The 25,322-nt window shown below is 48.0% G+C and overlaps 1 long non-coding RNA gene across 1 annotated transcript in view; it reads left to right on the top strand.

Moving 5' to 3' along the window:
• Positions 1 to 2,412: 2,412 nt before the first annotated feature.
• The window catches only part of LOC142069545 (uncharacterized), a 34,857-nt gene continuing 11,947 nt past the window's right edge, over positions 2,413 to 25,322 (top strand). The window contains exon 1 of the long non-coding RNA XR_012665430.1: positions 2,413 to 2,527. This is a non-coding gene — a long non-coding RNA (uncharacterized LOC142069545). The remainder of the gene's footprint in view (positions 2,528 to 25,322) is intronic.

Genomic DNA, 25,322 nt, shown 5'->3' with positions numbered 1-25,322 from the left:
GGATCTCCAATTGCCAGTCCCTACCCGGGACCTGATCGAGTTCCCATCAGGAAGTGTTTGAGTGTTAATAACTCAAAGGCGCACAGCTTGGTTGGGGTAAGACCAGTCCCCCAGGCTGGTTCTCACTGGGGACCAACATAGCCAGCCAAGCCAATGCTTTCTGCAATTGTGGGAGGTCAATTTAAGTGTGAACAATGGCCAGGAAGTGAGAATTACTCAGAACCCACAGCTTTCCCCTTGGAGATGCCCCAAAGATGTCTTTGGCATGTGCAATAGCACCCAGGTATGTGTGGGATCAGAGGTGAATGGCAATGGGCACACGTAGGGTGAGTACATGCAGGTATGTGCTGGGCTGTCTGTTCAGGTGTGGGGCTTTGTGAATGTATGGTGCTGACAGTATGTGGGGCATGAGTGCACGCAGGGCTGTGAATGTACGGGGGTGGGTGGAGGGGGGCAGCACATGCAGGCGGGTCTGGGGTGTGAATGTGAGGGGTGAGTGCACGCACAGAGCATGTGGATATGTGTGGGATGTTAGTGTACGCAGACAAGCATGGGGTGGTCAGCTCACGGCGTGTGGGGGGGCGTGAGTGCACATGGGCATGTGTGGTGTGTGAGTCCAGGCAGGTGTGAGGGGGGTGTCCGTACACGCAGGGGTGTGAGTGTACACAGGTGGGGGGGGTGGCAGCCCAAGCGGGTGGGCATGGGGTGTGAGTGTACACAGGTGGGGGGGGTGGCAGCCCGAGCGGGTGGGCATGGGGTGTGAGTGTACACAGGTGGGGGGGTGGCAGCCCGAGCGGGTGGGCATGGGGTGTGAGTGTACACAGGTGGGGGGGGGTGGCAGCCCGAGCGGGTGGGCATGGGGTGTGAGTGTACACAGGTGGGGGGGGGTGGCAGCCCGAGCGGGTGGGCATGGGGTGTGAGTGTACACAGGTGGGGGGGGGTGGCAGCCCGAGCGGGTGGGCATGGGGTGTGAGTGTATGTGGGGGAGGTCTCAGTGCACTCGTGTGTGAGCGCATACAGGTGTGGGTGTCAGAGTGCTGGGTTACACGGGGGCGTACAGGTGGGTGTGGAGGGGTGTCCGTGCACACGAGCAGGCGTGAGAGTGAGTCTCGCACTGATCGCACTAGGAGACATTATGGATTAGTGCTGCTAATGCTGCTCATAAGAACAGGAGCGTGCTGGCTGGGAGGCGGTGCTGAAAGCTGAGCCCCTTGTTGTGTTTCACTGTTCTCGCCTGCACTAATCCCTCTGAGTCCCCAGGAAAAAACGGCAGGGATCAGATCAAACAGGCTGTTCATGCTGCCCCAGCGTCCCTGGGATTAATTAATTTGGGATTTGTGCAGAGTCACAAGGTCACACGTCCCCCGTGGGGCAGGGCTGGATACTGTACAGCCCTGACAGCAGCGCTGTGGGCTTGAGAGCCAGCCCCTGGGGCCTTCGGTGGAAATGCCCCTTTGTGCCCATGGCTGCTGTGCACAGGGAGAGGGCAGCCCCACAGCCCCCAGGATCCCAGGTTAGTCCCCCCTCCCCCCAGTACCAGCATTGATACCCCTGGGGTTACACAGAGCCCAGCTCCCCTCACCCCAGGGCTGTGGGGTGCCCTGAGCTCTGGGGGTGGGATGGGCTTGGCAGAGACCGCACATGGGACTCTGCTTATTGCCTCTGTCTGGGGAGAAGTTTGTTGACCCAGCCCAGTGGAGATGACCCTGCAGTGAGTGACCTCCTGTCTGGAAGCAGCTGGAGAAGATGGACCCCTCCAGAGATGGCTCTGGACCTAATTAGTTCCTGTTTATCTAATTGGCCTCCTTCCCCTGCTCCTGGGGCAACAGTTTGGACTGGGGGGGGGGGGGCGGTCAAAGTCAAATCTATCAAGAAAGGAAGGAAACTTCAAAAGTTAGTGTGATTGAGAAGAAAGTAGGAAGGTGTCATCTGCAATTATTGCCATGGGGCAAGGGTGCTGGGGGGCAATGAGTGAGAGCTGGTCAGCACACAGTGCTGGTTATTGCACGAGGGGATGGGGTGTTGGGAGCATGGTTAGCTAGGGGCTTAGCTTGAGGGGGATTGCTGAGGTGTCATATCCAAGGTGGTGGGGGGGTGCGGGGAGGAAGAAGAGGCTGGCTAAAGAGAGGAGCTGGACAGACAGACCAGTGCCCAGATAGGACAAGGCTGGAACTGGGACAGACAGACCAGCACCCAGAGGGGGCAGCACCCAAAATTAGTAGTAACTGTGGGAAATTTTGGGCCTTATCCTCTCAGTGCTGCCTTTTCCCCACCACTGCCTTCCTCATAGGCTGGCAGTGGAACTTGGCAAACATTTCACAATTCCTTTGATTATATTTGCCACGTCTCATCACAAAGTGTCCCAAGTAATGGAAAATTCTGGCCTTTTCTGAATTGTTCTCCAATCAGATAGTGTCGCATCTGGTCCCGGATGAGTGACTTTGACTCCTACCCAACTGCATTGATCTCAAATGGAATTTTTCTGGAAGACATCTCCAAGCCAAAATCCAAACTCCGCCTGTTCTTGGTAAGTTACATATTTTGAGATCTGCTTTCAGAGAGAGAATGTACCGTGTGGATTTGTGAGCATCTGTCAAGTAACACTCATTCTCTGGAGCATGTGTGCGAGCAAACGCATTCCAAACCACGACTGTTTGTGGTGCTTTATTTGCAGTAGCAGCCTGGCTCTCGTTCAAAGGCTCAATTCGTTCACCTGTGAAAAGGGTCAGGCTCCTGGGATGGAGGCGCCCAGAGGTGCCAAGCCGCCTTCCAGCCAGAACAAGGTGCTCTGCTGCTTGTCAAATGCCAAGAGAGAATGATGTTCTAGAAGCATTGTGGGGCATGGATTGTTCTTTCATGTGTATCTGTACAGTGCCCAGCACAGTGAGGACCCAACATTTGATTGGGTCCTTTACAAATAATAATTAATTAATCAAGTTGGGCAATTCCCACTTGCTATCAAAAACAAACAAAAGGAAGTATTTCTTCACACAACGCACAGTCAACCTGTGGAACTCCTTGTCCGAGGATGTTTTGAAGGCCAAGACTATAACAGGGTTCAAAAAAGAACTAGATGAGTTCATGGAGGATAAGTGCATCAATGGTTATTAGCCAGGATGGGCAGAAATGGTGTTCCTAGCCTGTGTTTGCCAGAAGCTGGGAATGGGCGACAGGGGATGGATCACTCGATGATTACCTGTTCTGTTAATTCTCTCTGGGGCACCTGGCATTGGCGACTCTCGGAAGACAGGATATTGGGCTAGATGGACATTTGGGTCTGATCCAGTATGGCCATTCTTATGTTCATAAAGGGACTGATCATATGAGGGAAGGGAAAGGAGATAAAATCAAAGATGATTCTAGGGACCAGGCAAGAGACCTGATGGTGCAGCCATGTCAGTGTTCTTCTCACAGACCAACCATCACCACCATGGAAATCCACGTAGGAGGTAGCCTCCTTGCATCGAATAATCGAGTACCACCAGAATAATCAGTTTCACAGCCAAGGTGAATGGCAAATGGCAGCAGATGGTGTTGTTAATACAACTCAGCCAGTCAGCTGCCTGTTTTGCAGTGGTGTCCCATTGTTGTCTCACATGCAGTTGCCACCCAGTCTGGCCCCCCCAGGCCTGTCTCTGTGATATGACGGCCTAGTCAGCACCCCAGCCTATGTGTGAACACTGGATTGTTCTTTTCTTTGCATGTGCCTCCGTGGGATCCCATGTGCTTGTTCTCTGCTCATTTCCTTCGCAGTGCTGTGTCTGGGGCCCCCACATGTGAAGACAGTTGCAGCCAGCCCTCCGGCTACAGGACCTGTCTGGCCTGTCCCTAGCCCCCTGGGGGTGAGAGAGCTGCCCAGCCTCTCTCACTACCTAAAGAGTCGGTCTGCAGTGGGATGCTCACGTGCCACCAGCCGAGTCACCATGGCCTACAAACCTCCCACTCAGGTCAACCCTCTGCTCACAGCACCCAAACCGCTGCCCAGCACCTGGCTGTGCTTTGCCGACTTCCCAAACTGCACCAGCCGCTACTCCTAGCTCAAGTACCTCCCAACTGCCCCCTCTGTCTGCCACTGGCTCCACTCCCCATCTGCACTGTGCCTTTGGGACATGCCCATCACCATAGTGTCTGAGCACTGGCCTCTGCCTGGTGTCCCCGGGAGAATGGAAAACTCCCCTGTTCTTTTCAAGAGGCCCTGTTTGCTCCGCCCAGTGCAGTGTTGCCCTGTGTGGGGCTGTAATGTTAACACTGCGGGGCAATGTCTGGAGCTTTCCAAGTGAAACAGCAATTAGTCTGTGCAGTGATTGCCACCAGCAATATTGGGAATAGACAGTATGTGCCCAGAGATGTCCTGAGTTACTGAAGAAAAATGAGCAGACACGCCGAGAGCCCATTCATAGATCATAGCCAACGTGGACTGGGCTACAGCAGGTACCCCCTGCCCTAATCCCTTGGAGAAAACTCACCTGGCCTTTACCTATGAGCATCAGCCCCAGGGCAGAGGCCAGCGAGGCAGCGTTCACGGTCACTATCAGCCCTAATTTGATGTCTAACTTTCCAGTTCACCTCATGGAGCAGCAGATGCATCACAAGCTGAGAATGGGCAGGAGAGAGACAGAGAAGGAGGGTCCTGGGAAAGTCGGCGTGGGTGGGATGGGAGCTCCTGGGCCTGCATGCAGGGAGCTGTTGAACTTGGGGATTATACTGGTGACAGGCTAACGCCCTCAGCAAACAATGACACATTCTCTGCTTGCTTCATGGCAGTGGAACCGCACCCGCCCCAATTTAGCTGCGGCAGGTAGAGACATAGCCTGTCCCCCTCCCGCACCAAGGACACACCAGAGATTATCTCCCAGATCCAAGGAAGCTCGCAGAGGGCATTCAGCAGCCCCCGGGTTCCCATGGCGTGGCACATGGCAGTTACTGAGGGAGCAGTGGGTGGCAGGCATGTGACTGGGATAGAGGTTGGGGTTGCTTTGTCTTCCCCAACACAAGGCTCCGGGCCCTGGGATCCTGTGTGAACTGTCTGCAAAGTGCACTGGCCTCCAGCACTTCTCCTCCAGGTGGGATTTACCCACAGAGCTCTTAGTGTCAGGAAGAGAGCAGTTTTATCCCCTCCCCCTCCTCCTTCCCATTCTTCACTCCTCCCTTCCCTCTCCTCCTCTCCCTACCTTCATCCCCTTCTCTCTTTTCCCTTCCCCCACTCAGTCCCCAGACCCTCCCTCATGCACCCTCCTCTCGTCTCCTTCCCCAGTATCAAGCGGGGTGTGAAGCGGTGTCAGGCCAGCAGGAGCCGCCCTGCTCTAGTGCATCCACACCAGGGGGCTGCCTGGCGCAAGAAAGCCAGCATTAGTTACCACATTGGGGCCAAACAAGGTGTCAGTCCCAGTCCGCACAGGACCCCACTGTCCCAGCCCAGCAGGGACCCAAGCCCTCCCAATGGAGTGGCTGCTGCCAGGAGCAGGCCTGGCCAGTCCAGAACCTCCTAGAGGGGGCAGCACAGTTGTGGAAGTTCAGTCAGGGCCACAGCCCCCTGGCTGTGACAGGAGATGCTCTCTCCTCAGCTGGTGAGGGCAAAGGGTTGGTGGGAGACCCTGGGGTAGCCTCTTTGTTGACAACAAACAGCTTGAAAATTCTGAGTACAGGAGCAAATCAGAGCAGAAAGATTATGGTAGCCAATCAGTGTAGAAAGATTTGCATCCTGACTATTGAAAATCCTGCAGTGATAATCCTGGCACTAGTCGCATTATGGTTGTTGGCCAATCAGAGTACAGGGATTCACATATTGTATGGTTGTCAAGAAAACACTAGAGAATTCATGCAAACCAGACCCCTCCAGTCAACCAGAATGCAGGAAGAACTGTACAGTTATGCCTCGGTAACTGTCTATGCCTGCCCTCGGAGGGGGAGAGGCAATTGCACTTTGGTATCGTCACACAGCAAGGCTGTTGCTGATGTTACTGTCCTGTGTACCGACTACATTGTACTCACATGGTAAAGAGGCTATGAGACCCCTGGCGGATGTCCCTGCTGTGGGTGGGTGGGTGGATGGACGGACGGATGGATGGAGCTGAATGGTTCTGTTCTGTCCTTGCAGAGAGCAGTGCTGGATTAGTGCTCATCTGCCCTGAGAACTCTCCCATGCAAGATGTCACAGGACACGGGAGCCTGTCCTGTCACCTCACCTGTTCAGTGTGAGGACAGTAGGGGAGACAGGGCATAAGAATGGCCTTGCTGGGTCAGACCAGTGGTCCATCTAGCCCAGTAACCTGTCTTCTGACAGTGGCCAGTGTCAGGTGCTTCAGAGGGAATGAACAGAACAGGTCAATCATTGAGTGATCCATCCTGTCATCCAGTCATAGCATCTGGCCGTCAGAGGCTTAGGGACATCCAGAGCACGGGGTCAAGTGAAGTCCCTGATCATCTTAGCTAACAGCCATTGATAGACCTGTCATCCATGAACCTAATTCTTTTCTGAATCCCGTTATAGTTTTGGCCATCACACCATCCCCTGACAATGGGTGTCTGGACATTGTGTAAAGAAGTACTTCCTTTTATTCATTTTAAACCTGCTGCCTTTTAATTTTATTGGGTCTTATGTTATATGGAAGGGTAAATAACACTTCCTTATTCACTTTCTCCACACCATTCATGATTTATAGACCTCTATCATATCACCTCTTAGTCACCTCTTTCCCAAAATGAAAAGTCCCAGTCTTTTTAATCTTTTCTCATGAGGAAGCTGTTTCAGACACCTAATCATTTTTGTTGCCCTTCTCTGTACTTTTTCCATTTCTAATATAACTTTGCTAAGATGGGATGACAAAAACTGCATGCCATGTTCCAGCTGTGGGCATGCCATGGATTTATATAGTGGCATTATGACGTTTTCTGTCTTATTATCTATCCCTTTCCTAATCATAGAATCATAGAATATCAGGGTTGGAAGGGACCTCAGGAGGTTGTCTAGTCCAATCCCCTGCTCAAAGCAGGACCAATTGCCAGCTAAATCATCCCAGCCAGGGCTTTGTCAAGCCTGACCTTAAAAACCTCAAAGGAAGGAGATTCCATCACCTCCTTATGTAACACATTCCAGTGCTTCACCACCCTCCTAGTGAAAAAGTTTTTCCTAATATCGTACTCCAGATGAAGCCTCGCCAATGTCGAATAGAGGGGAACGATCACGTCCCTCGATCTGCTGGCAATGCCCCTACTTATACAGCCCAAAATGTCATTGGCCTTCTTGGCAACAAGGGCACACTGTTGACTCATATCCAGGTTCTTGTCCACTGTAACCCCTAGGTCCTTTTCTGCAGAACTGCTGCCTAGCCATTCGGTCCCTAGTCTGTAGCGGTGCATTGGGTTCTTCCGTCCTAAGTGCAGGACTCTGCACTTGTCCTTGTTGAACCTCATCAGATTTCTTTTGGCCCGATCCTCTAATTTGTCTAGGGCCCTTTGTATCCTATCCCTACCCTCCCGCGTATCTACCACTCCTCCCAGTTTAGTGACATCTGCAAACTTGCTGAGGGTGCAGTCTGCACCATCATTAATGAAGATATTGAACAAAACCGGCCCGAGGACCGACCCTTGGGGCGCTCCGCTTGATACTAGCTGCCAACTAGACATGGAGCCATTGATCACTACCCATTGAGCCCGACAATCTAGACAGCTTTCTATCCACCTTATAGTCCATTCATCCAGCCCATACTTCTTTAACATTTTTAACTAGCTGGGTTGTGGTGGTCTATAGAGACTCCCACCACAACATCACTCTTGTTGCTCACACTTCTAAACTTAATCCAGAGGGTCTCAGGTTTTTCTGCAGTTTCATACCAGAGCTCTGAGCAGTCATACTGCTCCCTTACATATAATGCAACTCCCACACCTTTTCTGCTCTGCCTGTCCTTCCTGAACAGTTTCTATCCATCCATGACAGTACTCCAGTCATGTGAGTTATCCCACCCGGTCTCTGTTATTCCAATCACATCATAATTCCTTGACTGTGCCAGGATTTCCAGTTCTCCCTACTTGTTTCCCAGTGTTCTTGCATTTGTGTATAGGCACTTAAGATAACTCGCTGATCATCCCGCTTTCTCAGTATGAGGCAGGAGCCCTCCCCTCTTGCACTCTCCTGCTCGTGCTTTCTCCCGGTATCCCACTTCCCCACTTAACTCAGGGCTTGGTCTCCTTCCCCTGGTAAACCTAGTTTAAAGCCCTCCTCACTAGGTTAGCCAGCCTGCTTGCGAAGATGCTCTTCCCTCTCTTTGTTAGGTGGAGCCTGTCTTTGCCTAGCACTCCTCCTTCTTGGAACACTATCCCATGGTCAAAGAATCCAAAGCCTTCTCTCCGACACCACTTGCGTAGCCATTCGTTGACTTTCACAATTCGACAATCTCTACCCAGGCCTTTTCCTTCCACGGGGAGGATGGATGAGAACACAACTTGCGCCTCAAACTCCTTTATCCTTCTTCCCAGAGCCACGTAGTCCACAGTGATCCGCTCAAGGTCATTCTTGGCAGTATCATTGGTGCCCACGTGGAGAAGCAGGAAGGAGTAGTGATCTGAGGACTTGATGAGTCTCGGCAGTCTCTCCGTCACATCATGAATCCTAGCTCCTTTCAAGCAGCAGACTTCTCGGTTTTCCCGGTCAGGGCGGCAGATAAATGACTCCGTCCCCCTGAGGAGAGAGTCCCCGACCACCACCACCTGCCTTCTTCTCTTGGGAGTGGTGGTCATGGAAACCCCATCCCTAGGACAGTGCATCTCATGCCTTCCAATTGGCAGAGTCTCCTTCTGTTCCCTTCCCTCAGATGTATCATCTGGTCCACTCTCTGCATTAGTACCTGTGGAGAGAACATGAAAACAATTACTTACCTGTATCTGCGTTGCTGGTACATGGATGCTCCCCTTTCTTCTTCTGGAGGTCACATGCTGCCAAATTTCTTCACCGTCCTCCTGTCCCCGCTGCGCAGCCTGCTCTGAATCTTCAGAACATTGTGTCCGTAGAAGCATATCCTGACGTCTGTCCAGGAAATCTTCAGTTTCTCTTTTATGCAACGCAGGGTTGATACTTCTTTCTCCAGACCTTGAACCTTCTCTTCCAATATGGAGACCAGCTTGCACTTTGTACAGACAAAGTTGCTTCTGTCCTGTGTAAGAAAGACAAACATGGCACATCCTGTGCAGGTAACAACAGCTGAACACTCACCATCCATATTACTTTCCTTCTAAGAGCTTCCTCAGGTGTTGTAGTAACTTACTCAGAGAAGCCTGCAAGATGAAAGCCTCAGTGGGCTCTCCCCAGGCGAACTCCCCGGCACACTCCCTCTGTTAGCCTCTCCACTGTTCACCGCTCAGCTGGTTCACAGCTGACTGGCTTTTTATAACAGTCAGGCCCACTCAAGGCTCACCTGGAACTAATGGTTCCTAACATACTGTTACCGTTTTTGACTGCCGCTGGATGTTAAGCAGATGTTTTCAGAGAGCTATCCACAATTACTCCAAGATCTCTTTCTTGAGTGGTAATAGCTAATTTAGACCCCATCATTTTGTATGTATATTTGGGATTATGTTTTCCAGTGTGCATTACTTTGCATTTACCAGCATTGAATTTCATGTCCCATTTTGTTGCCCAGTCACCCAGTTTTGTGAGATCCCTTTGTAACTCTTCACAGTCTGATTTGGATTTAACTGTCTTGAGTAATTTTGTAGCATCTGCAAATTTTGCCACCTCACTGTTTACTTTTTTTCCCAGCTCATTTATGAATATGTTGAACAGCACTGGTCCTAGTACAGCTCTTTGGGGGACCCTGCTATTTATCTCTCTCCGGTCTGAAAACTGACCATTTATTCCTATCCTTTGTTCCTGACTTTTAACCAGTTCTCAGTCCATGAAAGGACCTTCCCTCTTATCCCATGACTGCTTACTTTGCTTAAGAGCCTTTGGTGAGGGATCTTGTCAATGGTTTTCTGAAAGTCCAAGTACACTGTATCCACTGGGACACTCTTGTCCACATGTTTGTTGAGTCCCTCAAAGAATTCTAATAGATTGGTGAGGCATGATTTCCCTTTACAAAAGCCATGTTGACTGTTCTACCAACAAATCGTGTTCATCTATGTGTCTTATCATTCTGGTTTTTACTATCATTTCAACCAATTTGCCTGGTATTGAAGTTAGGCTTGCTGGCCTGTAATTGCCAGGATCACATTTGGAGCTTTTTAAAAAAAATCTGTGTCACATTAGCTATCCCTTATTCATCTGACACAAGATCTGGTTTAAGTGATAGGTTACATACCACAGTTAGTAGTTCTGCAGTTTCATATTTGAGTTCCTACAGAGCTCTTGGATGAATGCCATCTGGTTCTGGTGACTTATTACTGTTTAATTTATCAGTTTGTTCCAAAACCTCCTCTATTCACACCTCAATCTGTGACAGTTCCTCATATTTTTCACTTAAAAAGAATAATTCAGGTGTGGAACTCTCCCTCACATCCTCTGCAGTGAAGACTGATGCAAATAATTCATTTAGCTTCTCCTCAATGGCCTTGTCTTCCTTAGCTCCTCGGTTGTCCAGCGGCCCCACTGATTGTTTGACATGCTTCCTGCTTCTTATGAACTTAAAAAATATTTTTTGCTGTTTAGTTTTTGTGTCTTTTGCTAGTTTCTCCTCAGATTTTCTTTGAGTCTGTGAGACAGTGAGGCAGTTATGAGCTATGGAGACACCCAGCCCTTCATATCTGTTGCATCCGACCCCGTAGCTGCAGATGAGCTGCTTACCCAGTGCATTGCCAGAATTGAGACCAGGGTTGGGGAGCAGCAATCCAGGCTGAGATTCAATCAAGTACAAGTAGGGTTACCCTGGGGGAGATGGCTGGAAGGAGATATCTGCTTCCTCAGGCAAGGAGCTTGCCTGCTTTCATTGAAGATGTTGCTACCTGTCCTTTTTCTGCCTTCTGGCAATTCTCAAGTTTCTAATAAATTTTGAAAAATGATCTGCAATGGTTCAGTACATTCTGGTATGTGGAGTGGGAAGTCTTCATGTCAAAGCAATAGCTTGACACAATAGTGCCAGGATGAGAATTCATTCTAGCCACACACCTGAGGTTGTGTTGCAATGCAGCAAAAGTCACGAACCAATGCACACTCTCACACCAGTACTGGTGTAAAAATTGCACAACAGATTTAGCAGAACATCTGGAACACCAACTCCTGTCAGTGGGAGCCAAAGTGCTGATCTATGGTCTGAATCCAGATCTGATTTGATGTTGATATATTCCTGATGTAGCAGGTAGTTAAATTCTCAGTGCAGCTCACCCAGAAGCCAGGTGGTTAGGATAGGGTCCAGTGTTGACTGCCCAACAGTGAAAACCTGATTGCAGTGAAGTGTTTACTGACCAAGACTATGCCAATGATGCTGCCTTGCTTGTGGGGAAGTCAGACAATTTCAGTCCCACACTGCAAGATCTCCAAGACATGGCCTGCACTATGGAACTGAATGTCTCATGGCAGAAGACCAAGGTCCAGAAGCTTGAAGCTGGGCCACCAGAACTCCCAGTGCAGGTGGGATTGAGTACCATGGAGAATGTTGACAAGTTGATCTACCTAGGCTGCAAGCAGACTTGAAACAGTTACAGCAAATGGGACTTTTTCAACAAATAGGTCTCACTACCTCCTGTATAAAGTCTATGTCGTGCTTATGGATGCAAAACCATCTTTGTGCTGAAACAAAATTCAGGATCTATCAAACCTGTGTACTCCTGTATTGCTATATGGATCAGAAATCTGGAGCCTCTTATAGATGAGTTGGAGCAGAGGTATTCCACATGTGCTGTCAGCACCAAATCCTGAGCATAAGGTGTTTTATTTTATGCAAAATGTCACAATCTCACAGAGATCTGGCCTTCCTTCAATCGCTCACTCTATTCAAAAATGACATTACATGCCCTTTGGCCATTCACCAAGATGGACAAAAACACCCCAGCTCACTGTGCTCTGAAACTAGGGTGACCAAATATCTCGATTTTATAGGGACAGTCCCGATTTTTGGGTCTTTTTCTTATATAAGCTCCTATTACCCTCCACCCCCTGTCCCGATTTTTCACATTTGCTGTCTGGTCACCCTTTCTGAAACTCTCCATCAATGCATGAAGGGGTGCATGCCTGACCCTACCTGGGTCAGGGCCGCTCCAGAGATGTGTGGATTTGCAAGATTGAGCCAGATCTGGGAACTTCATTACACAATGTTTGGTGCGGCACCATCAACTATTGTCACTCTGGTTGGTGCAATGGGCCCCAGTAGACTATGCATGTTTGATGAGGATGCTGATTTGATGATGTTCACTACATTAACCAGCTAATTCCCATCATCTTCGAGCCCACAGTATTTCACCCAGACCCAGCCATTTACATGGATTTTTTTCCAAGTATTTCCTTATCTGCTTTTTAGTAACAGGTACACAGGTCCTCCATTGCCTCCTAACTCCAGGGTTTTTTTCTTATCTGTGGCTCATTGTCACTCTTTAGGGCTCGCTATACCTCTGGACCCTCTCTGGTATCTCCAAGTGCACCCACCCCCCCCCACTCCTCCCGCAGGTCTCAGGCCTCATGTCTTCACCTCTCTGAGGTGTAATCCTGCAATTCCCCCACTGTCAGACCAGTTACAATACACTGTGTACCCACCATGCTTACCCTGCAGGTCCAACTGGGCCAGTACGTATGGCTCTTCCCTTTAGGAGCTTTAACTAGTGGAATATAGTCATCCAAACCAGACTATTCAAAGCAGAAGTGTTGTTTATTTAACCATAGGAACAAAGCATTTAAGAAAAAAGTATCTCAAAACAACAGGTCTACCCATATCTATCTTACCTAAAGGCCTAGGCAAGTCTATCTGACAAAACCCCCCTAACCTCAGGGGACCTGAGTCAGCCTGTGCCCCGTAACTGTCTCTCCCCTGGCTTGAGAGATTGTGTCCTTTTAAATCCAGAAGGGCTCTTTGTTCTCTGGAGTTCACAGGCTTGGGCCCTCTTGACACACTAGTTTGGTGGGCTCACCAGGGGTCAGAGGTTGAAACATCGAAGCCAATTGTCCAGGCATTGTCTCTTAAGTGTTGGCAGATGGATGGTCATTGGAAGCCATTGTACTCTGTCCTGCCTGCTGCGACAGCCCCCTGTATGAATTAACTCTATGTGTTCATACAATAAACACCTTTCCTGTAATCAGACAAACATCGAGTGCATTTCATATTAATCAACCATTACAAGTCACTGCAAATCCATCACACAGAGCTCAGTATTCCCGTCACTCTGGAATCCCCTCACATGCTAACGGATGTAGCGGCTGCCTTGCTCGCATTCCCTTTTTCTGGCTGGATCTGTAAAAATCCCTCCTCTGAAGATGCCCCACACTCAGGGCTCCCCATCATGGGCCGGAACCAGGACACCCTGGCTCTTTGATTGGCAGCTCTCTGAGGCACTGGCCATCGGGCACAAGCCCAGCTGTTTCAGAGTAGCAGCCATAGAATCATAGAATCATAGAATATCAGGGTTGGAAGGGACCCCAGAAGGTCATCTAGTCCAACCCCCTGCTCAAAGCAGGACCAATTCCCAGTTAAATCATCCCAGCCAGGGCTTTGTCAAGCCTGACCTTAAAAACCTCTAAGGAAGGAGATTCTACCACCTCCCTAGGTAACGCATTCCAGTGTTTCACCACCCTCTTAGTGAAAAAGTTTTTCCTAATATCCAATCTAAACCTCCCCCACTGCAACTTGAGACCATTACTCCTCGTTCTGTCATCTGCTACCATTGAGAACAGTCTAGAGCCATCCTCTTTGGAACCCCCTTTCAGGTAGTTGAAAGCAGCTATCAAATCCCCCCTCATTCTTCTCTTCTGCAGGCTAAACAATCCCAGCTCCCTCAGCCTCTCCTCATAACTCATGTGTTCCAGTCCCCTAATCATTTTTGTTGCCCTTCGCTGGACTCTCTCCAATTTATCCACATCCTTCTTGAAGTGTGGGGCCCAAAACTGGACACAGTACTCCAGATGAGGCCTCACCAATGTCGAATAGAGGGGAACGATCACGTCCCTCGATCTGCTCGCTCTGCCCCTACTTATACATCCCAAAATGCCATTGGCCTTCTTGGCAACAAGGGCACACTGCTGACTCATATCCAGCTTCTCGTCCACTGTCACCCCTAGGTCCTTTTCCACAGAACTGCTGCCTAGCCATTCAGTCCCTAGTCTGTAGCTGTGCATTGGGTTCTTCCGTCCTAAGTGCAGGACCCTGCACTTATCCTTATTGAACCTCATCAGATTTCTTTTGGCCCAATCCTCCAATTTGTCTAGGTCCTTCTGTATCCTATCCTTCCCCTCCAGCGTATCTACCACTCCTCCCAGTTTAGTATCATCCGCAAATTTGCTGAGAGTGCAATCCACACCATCCTCCAGATCATTTATGAAGATATTGAACAAAACCGGCCCCAGGACCGACCCTTGGGGTACTCCACTTGATACCGGCTGCCAACTAGATATGGAGCCATTGATCACTACCCGTTGAGCCCGACAATCTAGCCAGCTTTCTACCCACCTTGTAGTGCATTCATCCAGCCCATACTTCCTTAACTTGCTGACAAGAATACTGTGGGAGACCGTGTCAAAAGCTTTGCTAAAGTCAAGAAACAATACATCCACTGCTTTCCCTTCATCCACAGAACCAGTAATCTCATCATAGAAGGCGATTAGATTAGTCAGGCATGACCTTCCCTTGGTGAATCCATGCTGGCTGTTCCTGATCACTTTCCTCTCATGCAAGTGCTTCAGGATTGATTCTTTGAGGACCTGCTCCATGATTTTTCCAGGGACTGAAATGAGGCTAACTGGCCTGTAGTTCCCAGGATCCTCCTTCTTCCCTTTTTTAAAGATGGGCACTACATTAGCCTTTTTCCAGTCATCCGGGACTTCCCCGGTTCGCCACGAGTTTTCAAAGATAATGGCCAATGGCTCTGCAATCACAACCGCCAATTCCTTCAGCACTCTCGGATGCAACTCGTCCGGCCCCATGGACTTGTGCACGTCCAGCTTTTCTAAATAGTCCCTAACCACCTCTTTCTCCACAGAGGGCTGGCCATCTCTTCCCCATTTTGTGATGCCCAGCGTAGCAGTCTGGGAGCTGACCTTGTTAGTGAAAACAGAGGCAAAAAAAGCATTGAGTACATTAGCTTTTTCCACATCCTCTGTCACTAGTTTGCCTCCCTCATTCAGTAAGGGGCCCACACTTTCCTTGGCTTTCTTCTTGTTGCCAACATACCTGAAGAAACCCTTCATGTTACTCTTGACATCTCTGGCTAGCTGCAGCTCCAGGTGCGATTTGGCCCTCCTGATAACATTCCTACATGCCCGAGCAATATTTTTATACTCTTCCCTGGTCATATGTCCAACCTTCCACTTCTTGTAAGCTTCTTTTTTATGTTTAAGATCCGCTAAGATTTCACCATGTTAGTCTGTATCTGCAAAAAGAAAAGGAGGACTTGTGGCACCTTAGAGACTAACAAATTTATTTAAGCATAGGCTTTTGTGAGCTACAGCTCACTTCATCGGATGCATGTAGTGGAAAATAGAGTGGGGAGATGTTCTATACACAGAACATGAAACAATGGGTGTTACCATAGACCCTGTAACAAGAGTGATCAGGTAAGGTGAGCTATTACCAGCGCGCGGGGGGGGGGGGGACCTTTTTTAGTGATAATCAAGGTGGGCCATTTCCAGCAGGTGACAAGAACGTGTGAGGAACAGTGGGGGGGGGGGGGGGAGGCGGGATAAACAAGGGGAAATAGTTTTACTTTGTGTAATGACCCATCCACTCCCAGTCTTTATTCAAGCTTAAGTTAATTGTATCCAGTTTGCAAATTAATTCCAATTCACCAGTCTCTCGTTGGAGTCTGTTTTTGAAGTTTTTTTGTTGAAGAATTGCAACTTTTAGGTCTGTAATCGAGTGACCAAAGAGATTGAAGTGTTCTCCAACTGGATTTTCAATGTTATAATTCTTGACGTCTGATTTGTGTCCATTTATTCTTTTACGTAGAAACTGTCCAGTTTGGCCAATGTACATGGCAGAGGGGCATTGCTGGCACATGATGGCAAAGTCAAGGAATTATGATGTGATTGGAATAACAGATACTTGGTGGGATAACTCACATGACTGGAGTACTGTCAGGGATGGATATAAGCTGTTCAGGAAGGACAGGCAGGGCAGAAAAGGTGGGGGAGTAGCACTGTATGTAAGGGAGCAGTATGACTGCTCAGAGCTCAAGTATGAAACTGCAGAAAAACCTGAGAGTCTCTGGATAAGTTTAGAAGTGTGAGCAACAAGGGTGATGTCATGATGGGAGTCTGCTATAGACCACCGGACCAGGGGGATGAGGTGGACGAGGCTTTCTTCCGGCAACTCGCAGAAGTTACTAGATCGCACGCCCTGGTTCTCATGGGAGACTTCAATCACCCTGATATCTGCTGGGAGAGCAATACAGCGGTGCATAGACAATCCAGGAAGTTTTTGGAAAATGTAGGGGACAATTTCCTGGTGCAAGTGCTGGAGGAACCAACTAGGGGGGGAGCTCTTCTTGACCTGCTGCTCACAAACCGGGAAGGATTAGTAGGGGAAGCAAAAGTGGATGGGAACCTGGGAGGCAGTGACCATGAGATGGTTGAGTTCAGGATCCTGACACAAGGAAGAAAGGAAAGCAGCAGAATACGGACCCTGGACTTCAGAAAAGCAGACTTTGACTCCCTCAGGGAACTGATGGGCAAGATCCCCTGGGAGAATAACATGAGGGGGAAAGGAGTCCAGGAGAGCTGGCTGTATTTTAAAGAATCCTTATTGAGGTTACAGGGACAAACCATCCCGATGTGTAGAAAGAATAGTAAATATGGCAGGCGACCAGCTTGGCTTAACAGTGAAATCCTTGCTGATCTTAAATACAAAAAAAGAAGCTTACAAGAAGTGGAAGATTGGACAAATGACCAGGGATGAGTATAAAAGTATTGCTCGGGCATGCAGGAGTGAAATCAGGAAGGCCAAATCACACTTGGAGTTGCAGCTAGCAAGAGATGTTAAGAGTAACAAGAAGGGTTTCTTCAGGTATGTTAGCAACAAGAAGAAAGTCAAGGAAAGTGTGGGCCCCTTACTGAATGAGGGAGGCAACCTAGTGACAGAGGATGTGGAAAAAGCTAATGTACTCAATGCTTTTCTTGCCTCTGTCTTCACGAACAAGGTCAGCTTCCAGACTGCTGCGCTGGGCATCACAACATGGGGAATAGATGGCCAGCCCTCTGTGCAGAAAGAGGTGGTTAGGGACTATTTAGAAAAGCTGGACGTGCACAAGTCCATGGGGCCGGACGAGTTGCATCCGAGAGTGCTAAAGGAGTTGGCGGATGTGATTGCAGAGCCATTGGCCATTATCTTTGAAAACTCATGGTGATCGGGGGAGGTCCCGGATGACTGGAAAAAGGCTAATGTAGTGCCCATCTTTAAAAACGGGAAGAAGGAGGACCCTGGGAACTACAGGCCAGTCAGCCTCACCTCAGTCCCTGGAAAAATCATGGAGCAGGTCCTCAAGGAATCACTTCTGAAGCATTTAGAGGAGAGGAAAGTGATCAGGAACAGTCAGCATGGATTCACCAAGGGCAAGTCATGCCTGACTAATCTAATTGCCTTCTATGACGAGTTAACTGGCTCTGTGGATGAAGGGAAAGCAGTGGACATGTTGTTCCTTGACTTTAGCAAAGCTTTTGACACGGTCTCCCACAGTATTCTTGTCAGCAAGTTAAAGAAGTATGGGCTGGATGAATGGACTATAAGGTGGATAGAAAGCTGGCTAGATTGTCGGGCTCAACGGGTAGTGATCAATGGCTCCATGTCTAGTTGGCAGCCGGTATCAAGTGGAGTGCACCAAGGGTCGGTCCTGGGGCCGGTTTTGTTCAATATCTTCATAAATGATCTGGAGGATGGTGTGGATTGCACCCTCAGCAAGTTTGCAGATGACACTAAACTGGGAGGAGAGGTAGATACGCTGGAGGGTAGAGATAGGATACAGAGGGACCTAGCCAAATTGGAGGATTGGGCCAAAAGAAATCTGATGAGATTCAACAAGGACAAGTGCAGAGTCCTGCACTTAGGATGGAAGAATCCAATGCACCCCTACAGACTAGGGACCGAATGGTTCGGCAGCAGTTCTGCAGAAAAGGACCTAGGGGTTACAGTGGACGAGAAGCTGGATATGAGTCAACAGTGTGCCCTTTTTGCCAAGAAGGCCAATGGCATTTTGGACTGTATAAGTAGGGGCATTGCCAGCAGATCAAGGGACGTGATCGTTCCCCTCTATTCGAAACTGGTGAAGCCTCATCTGGAGTACTGTGTCCAGTTTTGGGACCCACACTACAAGAAGGATGTGGACAAATTGGAAAGAGTCCAGTGGAGGGCAACAAAAATTATTAGGGGTCTGGAACACATGAGTTATGAGGAGAGGCTGGGGGAACTGGGGATGTTTAGTCTACAGAAGAGAAGAATGAGGGGGGATTTGATAGCTGCTTTCAACTACCTGAAAGGGGGTTCTAAAGAGGATGGTTCCAGACTGTTCTCAGTGGTAGCAGATGACAGAACAAGGAGTAATGGTCTCAAGTTGCAGTGGGGGAGATTTAGGTTGGATATTAGGAAAACCTTTTTCACTTGGAGGGTGGTGAAACACTGGAATGCGTTACCTAGGGAGGTGGTGGAATCTCCTTCCTTAGAAGTTTTTAAGGTCAGGCTTGACAAAGCCCAGGCTGGGATGATTTAATTGGGGATCGGTCCTGCTTTGAGCAGGAGGTTGGACTAGATGACCTCCTGAGGTCCCTTCCAACCCTGATATTCTATGATTCTATGATATATCACATTGGTAGATGTGCAGGTGAATGAGCCTCTGATAGTGTGGCTGATGTGTGTCTCTTGTTCCAGCTGCCATTGCTTTAGCTACCTCCAAAGCTTTCTCAGTCAGCTGCTTTCTGACCCCTTCGCACAGGAGCTGTGCACCCTGCTGTTAGGACAAACAGGTTCCCTGAAGGGGTGTTATTATATGGTTAGTACAGGATCTTAGAGAGTGCTACTTTCCAGAGTGCTTGAGGAGAGAGGACAAGACATGTGGAGGGATGGATCCCGCCTGGTATTGCACTGCCTGCGCTCTCTCTTTTCATGCTTGAATATTGAACGTGGTGTCAGCAGGGAGTTGGCTCTTCCAGATGCGTGAACGCAGAAACTACGAATATTGCAACAACAAAAAACCAACCACAACAACAACAGCCACACAAGGAGCCTCATCTTAATCCTGGTGGCATACCAGATTCCTGAGCAGATGGACGTGAAGAGGGATGTGTTCAGCAACTGGACATTCTTTAGATCACACTGGGAAAACTACAAAATTGCAACAGGGCAGGATAAAAAGGAAAACAAAATAAGAGCAGCCACCCTATTCGCTGTAATGGGCAAAGATTTCCACATGCTCCAACAGCATCTGGATGTGTTGGCAGCCAACTGGGAGGACCCATGTAAAATCCTAGAAGCGCTACAAAAGCATTTTCAACCCACAAAAATGTCATATATGAAAAGTATTGTTTCAACAAGTGTGATCAAGAATCTGGAGAATCAACAGATCAGTCTAGTGCCAAACTGCGTAAAATGGTTGACTCAGGGCAATTATCAAAACTTAAAAGATGAACTAATTTGTGATTAGTAATAGGGATGAAAGATGCAGGATCTGGAATGAGAATGTTCTCCCAAAGCTAGTGAACAAAATCACATCCAAATGCAGAGCATAAGCGAAGCAGGCACAGAGATAATACACCACAGAGTACAGAGAAAGCATGAAAATTCAGGGAAAAAATACACCAAAGTGTGTGCAAAAGCCAGTGCACAAATATAAAGCAGAGGCAACAAACAAAATGCAAAGGAAGGCCTGTGGGTACTGGGTGGAAAAAACATGATAATGGAAAATGCCCTGTGTATGGAGTCACTGTATAACTGTGGCAAGATAAATCGTTATGCCAAAGCTTCCAGACAAGAGAAACAAAATAACAAATGCTTCCTACTGAGGAAGCTAGCACATATATGAGATTAATGCAGTGCAAAATAGCAAAAATAAATGAATTGTAAAGCTCAGACAAGTAGTCCCTGCAAAGACAAGACAGCACCTGAGAACAAATAGGATTCCAAGTAGGCAGTGAATATGTTAAGCTACAAACATTTCCTCAACATTATGCAAGAGAAGAAAGTGAAATTGCAACCGAGCAAAGCCAAATTAAACTTATATGATGATACAATCATGATACCACTAAAGCAATGTAAATGACAAGCAGAATACCAAGTGAAAGTATAAAGGTTGAAATTTCAGGTAGTACAGACAATAGAGAAGCCGCTCTTTCAGCTAAAACATAAGGTAAATTCATGAACCTAATGACTCTAAATCTGGGACAAATGAGTCACACAATAAACAAAAAGGCAAAAACAAAACCATATCCCTATCAGACAATATCCTGTGACATCCCTGCAGAAAAGTTGCTAAAAATTACCAGGATGTTTTGGAAGGACTGGGATGTCTTCCAGGCATGTTACACCTGGAAACAGATAAAACGATTCAGCCAGGACCGCACAAGCATTGCAGAAATACCCATTGCATTAAGACAAAAACTAATGGGGGCAATAAAGCCAATGGAAAAACTAGGCCTCATTGCTAAATTCACAGAGCCCATAAGTTGGATGAGCAGCGAGGCAGCCACTGAGAATTTGCATAGACCCAAGCAACTTAAACAAACCACTTAAAAGAGCCCACAACCAAATTCCTACAATTGAAGAAATATGATCTGATTTGGCAAAAACACAAACATTCCCAGCATTTGATGCCAAAGATGATAATTGGAAGGTGCTACTGGATAAGTAAAGCTGCCACCTCGCCACATTTAGGATATCAGCAGGTAGATACAGATGGCTGAAGATGCCCTTTGGGACCAAACCTGCTGCAGAAGAATACCAGCAGCCACAGCAAGATGTACAAACCGGACTCACAGAAATCAGTGTCACAACTGGTGACATTCTGGTGTACAGACACGGGGACAGCATGGCAAAAGTCAGGGAAGATCATGACCACAGCCTCATCTGTCAGCTAGAAAGAACCAGGGAAGTAAATCTAAAAGATAAAATTGCAGATGACTGCAGCACCACATCTGGGACACTGGCTGACCTCCCAAGGGCCGTGACCTGACCCTGAGAAGGTAAAAGCAATATAGCAGATGCCCACAGCTAGAGCTATTAGATCAGGTCAAAGACTATTAGGACTTGTAACAAAATTTCCTCCAAGCTCCTTGGATGTGTGCAAAGTCATTTCTCCCCAGAATATCACTGGCCTCAAGCCCAGGATGGGCAAGACCCAGTCTGGACTTCTGACAGATTTAAGGTCAGAGGTCAGATCTCATTATCCTTTAGGGTTAGAAACAGGGACTTTGTACCAATGGGAAGGGAGATTCCCAGCTTACCTGCTGGGGGATCACCCAGCATTTGTCTCTAGAGCAAGAAGCTCCCAGGATAGTGGCTCTTAAAATGACAGCATTATTCTGCATGACAAAGCTACTTGCATTCTCTTTCAGAGGTTTCTAAAATGTTAATTGTTTTATTGCTCTCTCTTTCTGTGGCCTCTATGTAGCAAAGGGAGCCCAGCTTTGCAGACAGAGGGACAGGAAAACGTCCCAATGCCATTGTTTTTAAACTGGAAAGCAATTCTAAAACTACTTTCTCTGGAATTGTGGCATTTTCAGAAGTTATGTAGTGGTGGGATAAAGATTTTGCTTATGCAACCTTTGTACCACACCATCTTGGATTCTCTCTGTGTATTTGCTTGTGTACATGTATTTATACAGAGTCATCAATTTTAAGGCCAGAAAGGATCATTGTGGTAATCTACTCTGGCCTCCTGCTTAATACAGGCCAGAGAATTTCACCCAGGGATTCCTGCATCAGCCTGTAACTTCTGATTGAGCTGGAGCAGATCTTTTAGAAAGAGACATCCAGTCTTGATTTAAAGATTCCAAGTGATGGATTATCTACCACGTCCCTACATAAATTGTTCCAGTGGTTAATCACCCTCTCTGCTAAAAATGGACCCCTGATTTCTCATTAGAATTTGTTACACTTCATATTCTAGCCACTGGATCTTGTTCTGCCTTTGTCTGCTAGATTAAGGAACCTCTGCTATAAGAACTCTCTTCTCCATGTAAGTAGATGTATGGCTATATATAAAATGGGGATTGTTGTTTATTTCCAGTAGTGCCCACAATGTGTTGGGTAGATAGACAGACAGACAGAAGGGTGTGCATAGGGATGTAGCTCACGAAAGCTCATGCTCAAATAAATTGGTTAGTCTCTAAGGTGCCACAAGTACTCCTTTTCTTTTTGCGAATACAGACTAACACGGCTGTTCCTCTGAAACCGGTCCCGCATCAGCATTCTACAGAGATGAGTCTCCAAGAAAGGAGGGTCTTTGGCATGGAGAAGGCAGTGGTCTTACAGATGAGCTCAGAGAGGAAAATCCCATTCATTGGGGGCAGCATAGGAGAAGGCATGGAACCATCTGTGTGACAAGCTGAAAAGTGTTTAGACAAGGCTGGTGTAGTTGGTGGAGCAGAAGGGATGATGTGAAATGAGACAAGGGCTGGTGAACTGCAGGGACGGAGACATGCTGTACTTTGAAGGCAGTGACAAGACCCTCAATTTTGACGCACGGAGGAGAAGTCAGAGTGATAGGGAAATTCTGTGCAGCAAAAACATCTGCAACTAGATGAAGGGATCCAAGCAGGCTCGAGGGTGAATGTGCCAGCTCCCTGCATGTTACTAATAGCTGGGTGGGGCAAGGATAAAGCCAGGGGCATGTGCCAGCTTCTCCCCTCAAGCCACTTGAGAGCAGAAATTGGGAGCAGAAATGGCATGAATAGTTACAACAGTAACTAAAGGTTGAAAAAAGAGCAGGAGGACTTGTGGCACCCTAGAGACTAACAAATGTATTAGAGCTTAAGCTTTCGTGGACTACAGCTCCCTTCATCAGATGCACAGAATGGAACATATTGTAAGAAGATATATCTATATAGAGATATAGATATATACACACACACACATATATACACACACACATACAGAGAAGGTGGAAGTTGCCATACAAACTGTGAGAGGCTAATTAATGAAGATGAGCTATAGCTATATACATATATAGCTACATCCCTATAGCTATAGCTCATCTTCATTAATTAGCCTCTCACAGTTTGTATGGCAACTTCCACCTTCTCTGTATGTATGTAACCCTTCTGAGTTGGCAGCAACAAGGGCCAGGTTCAGTATCTAGGGGATCCATTCCAATAACACAATGCAAACCGGCTCGAGCCCCCACCCAGTGACCTGGGACAAATATATACCACCCCCGCTGGGCACCTCCCAGAGGCAATACTTCCCCTCTCGCAAGCACCTAGTCTGAGTGTAGCAAAAAGCCTTTTAATAACAGAGAGAAACAATGTGGCATTATGTTGGGGAAACACCACCAACAGGATTCATAACACAACCCATGAGCAAAACTCACCCCAAGCAAATTTGGGGCACATCCTTTCCCTTTGGTTCTTGAGTCCAGCAACCCAAAATCACCCAAAGTCCCAAAAGTCCTATGACCCAAAAGTCTCTGTCCTTGGTCAGGGCAGCCCCAGAGTTCAAAAGTTTATCTGCAGAGTTTTACCTCCCAACCTGGGCGGAGATTGAGGGGGGGGGGGGTTAAGGGGCATCTTACATGGTCTAACACTGATGGCCCCACCTCTCCATGGGGCTCCGCTCCACCAGCCACTCTGCTCGCCACCCCGCAAACTGCTCTACCATATAGCTTCAGGCTCCCCCACTACTTAACACAACACTCAGTGATTTCAGCTCTTTTATGATTTCAGCTTGTAGTAAGGGAGCCTCAGTGCTGGTGCACCATTAGCCTAAAGTGAATCCAGCTCAGCAACCTGTAACTAGACTCCTAATAGAATCAAAATTAGCTCTGATATACCACACTGGAGAGAGGAGGCAGTACAATTAGCATGTAAGGCCCTCACCAGGGGGCCCATACCACCAAGTATTAATACCTGTTCACAGCGTTTTGGAAAGCATGTCCCTTGCCTAGCGAGTGCTACTTAGTTGATGGCGAGTCCCTCCATCATAACAAAAGGCCAAGTGCAGTTCCACTGTCCTTGATTCCCATAATCAGGCTAATAACAATTTATTCTTCCTGCCCCAATAATAAAGACACTGGGGATCCCACAGCAGCCAAAGTGACCATTTGGGCAGCTATGGCCTCATTCTAGGCAGGGTGGGTGTGCCTATGCAAATGAGGTCAGCCCCTGAAGTTCTTTTCCACAACTTGCCACACCTCACCACCAGATGTCAGGGTGGAGCTCATCCTGACTCTGCTTACATGTATATATATAGATATATCTTCTTACTATATGTTCCATTCTCTGCATCCAATGAAGTGGGCTGTGGCCCACGAAAGCTTATGCTCTAATACATTTGTTAGTCTCTAGGGTGAAGAAGGAGTGAGCACAAATTCTTGGAGTGAGCACAAATTCTTGGGGTGAGTGAGCATGCTTGTTTGTGGTTTTTTGGTTTTGTTTTTTTCCTTTTGCCTTGCTGAAAGTTTACAGTCTGGTCTGTTGGGGACTGTGTGTTTAGGGACTATGTGAGAGTGGGGGCCAGAGGCCTGCTACTTGAGAGTGTACTATCAAGGCTCTAACCTCCTGTCCTTTGATCCCTTGATTTTTGATCACCCTTAATCATCCTTGTAATCACCCTTCCCCTGTGTGTTGAGAAGGCAGGGCTGACATAGGACAGAAAGGCTTAAAAGCCAAACGTTAAGCAACCAAGGGGAGGTAGCAAGCAGGTGGCCGCAAACAGGGGAGTTTGAGATGGAGTTTGTAGGAGGGAGAAAGAATAAAATCATCATGGTTCAGACAGGCCTCATTGCTAATGCCAACACTGTTCTGGCTCCTCCGCTTGCACCTGTGTCCAGACAGAGAACCAGACCATGGATGCCTCTACCCAGGTCCTGGTGTGGATTTGCAGAGACTGTGGCCTGCATTTCCCCATCATAGAAAGCCAGTGTAAGAGGTGCCTGCTGGTAGATTCTCTCAGGAAGCAGGGGAGGAGGTGGATCTGAGGAGCCTCTGTGCACACAAGGAATTCACTGAAAACCTGCATATGGAGACCTCCAAGGCTGAGGAAGTAATCCAGCTT

The sequence above is a fragment of the Caretta caretta genome, chromosome 18 (assembly GCF_965140235.1).
Source record: "Caretta caretta isolate rCarCar2 chromosome 18, rCarCar1.hap1, whole genome shotgun sequence".
Taxonomy (NCBI): Eukaryota; Metazoa; Chordata; order Testudines; family Cheloniidae; genus Caretta; species Caretta caretta.
Note: the sequence above shows the minus strand (reverse complement) of the source record. Positions and strands in the feature narration are given on the sequence as shown.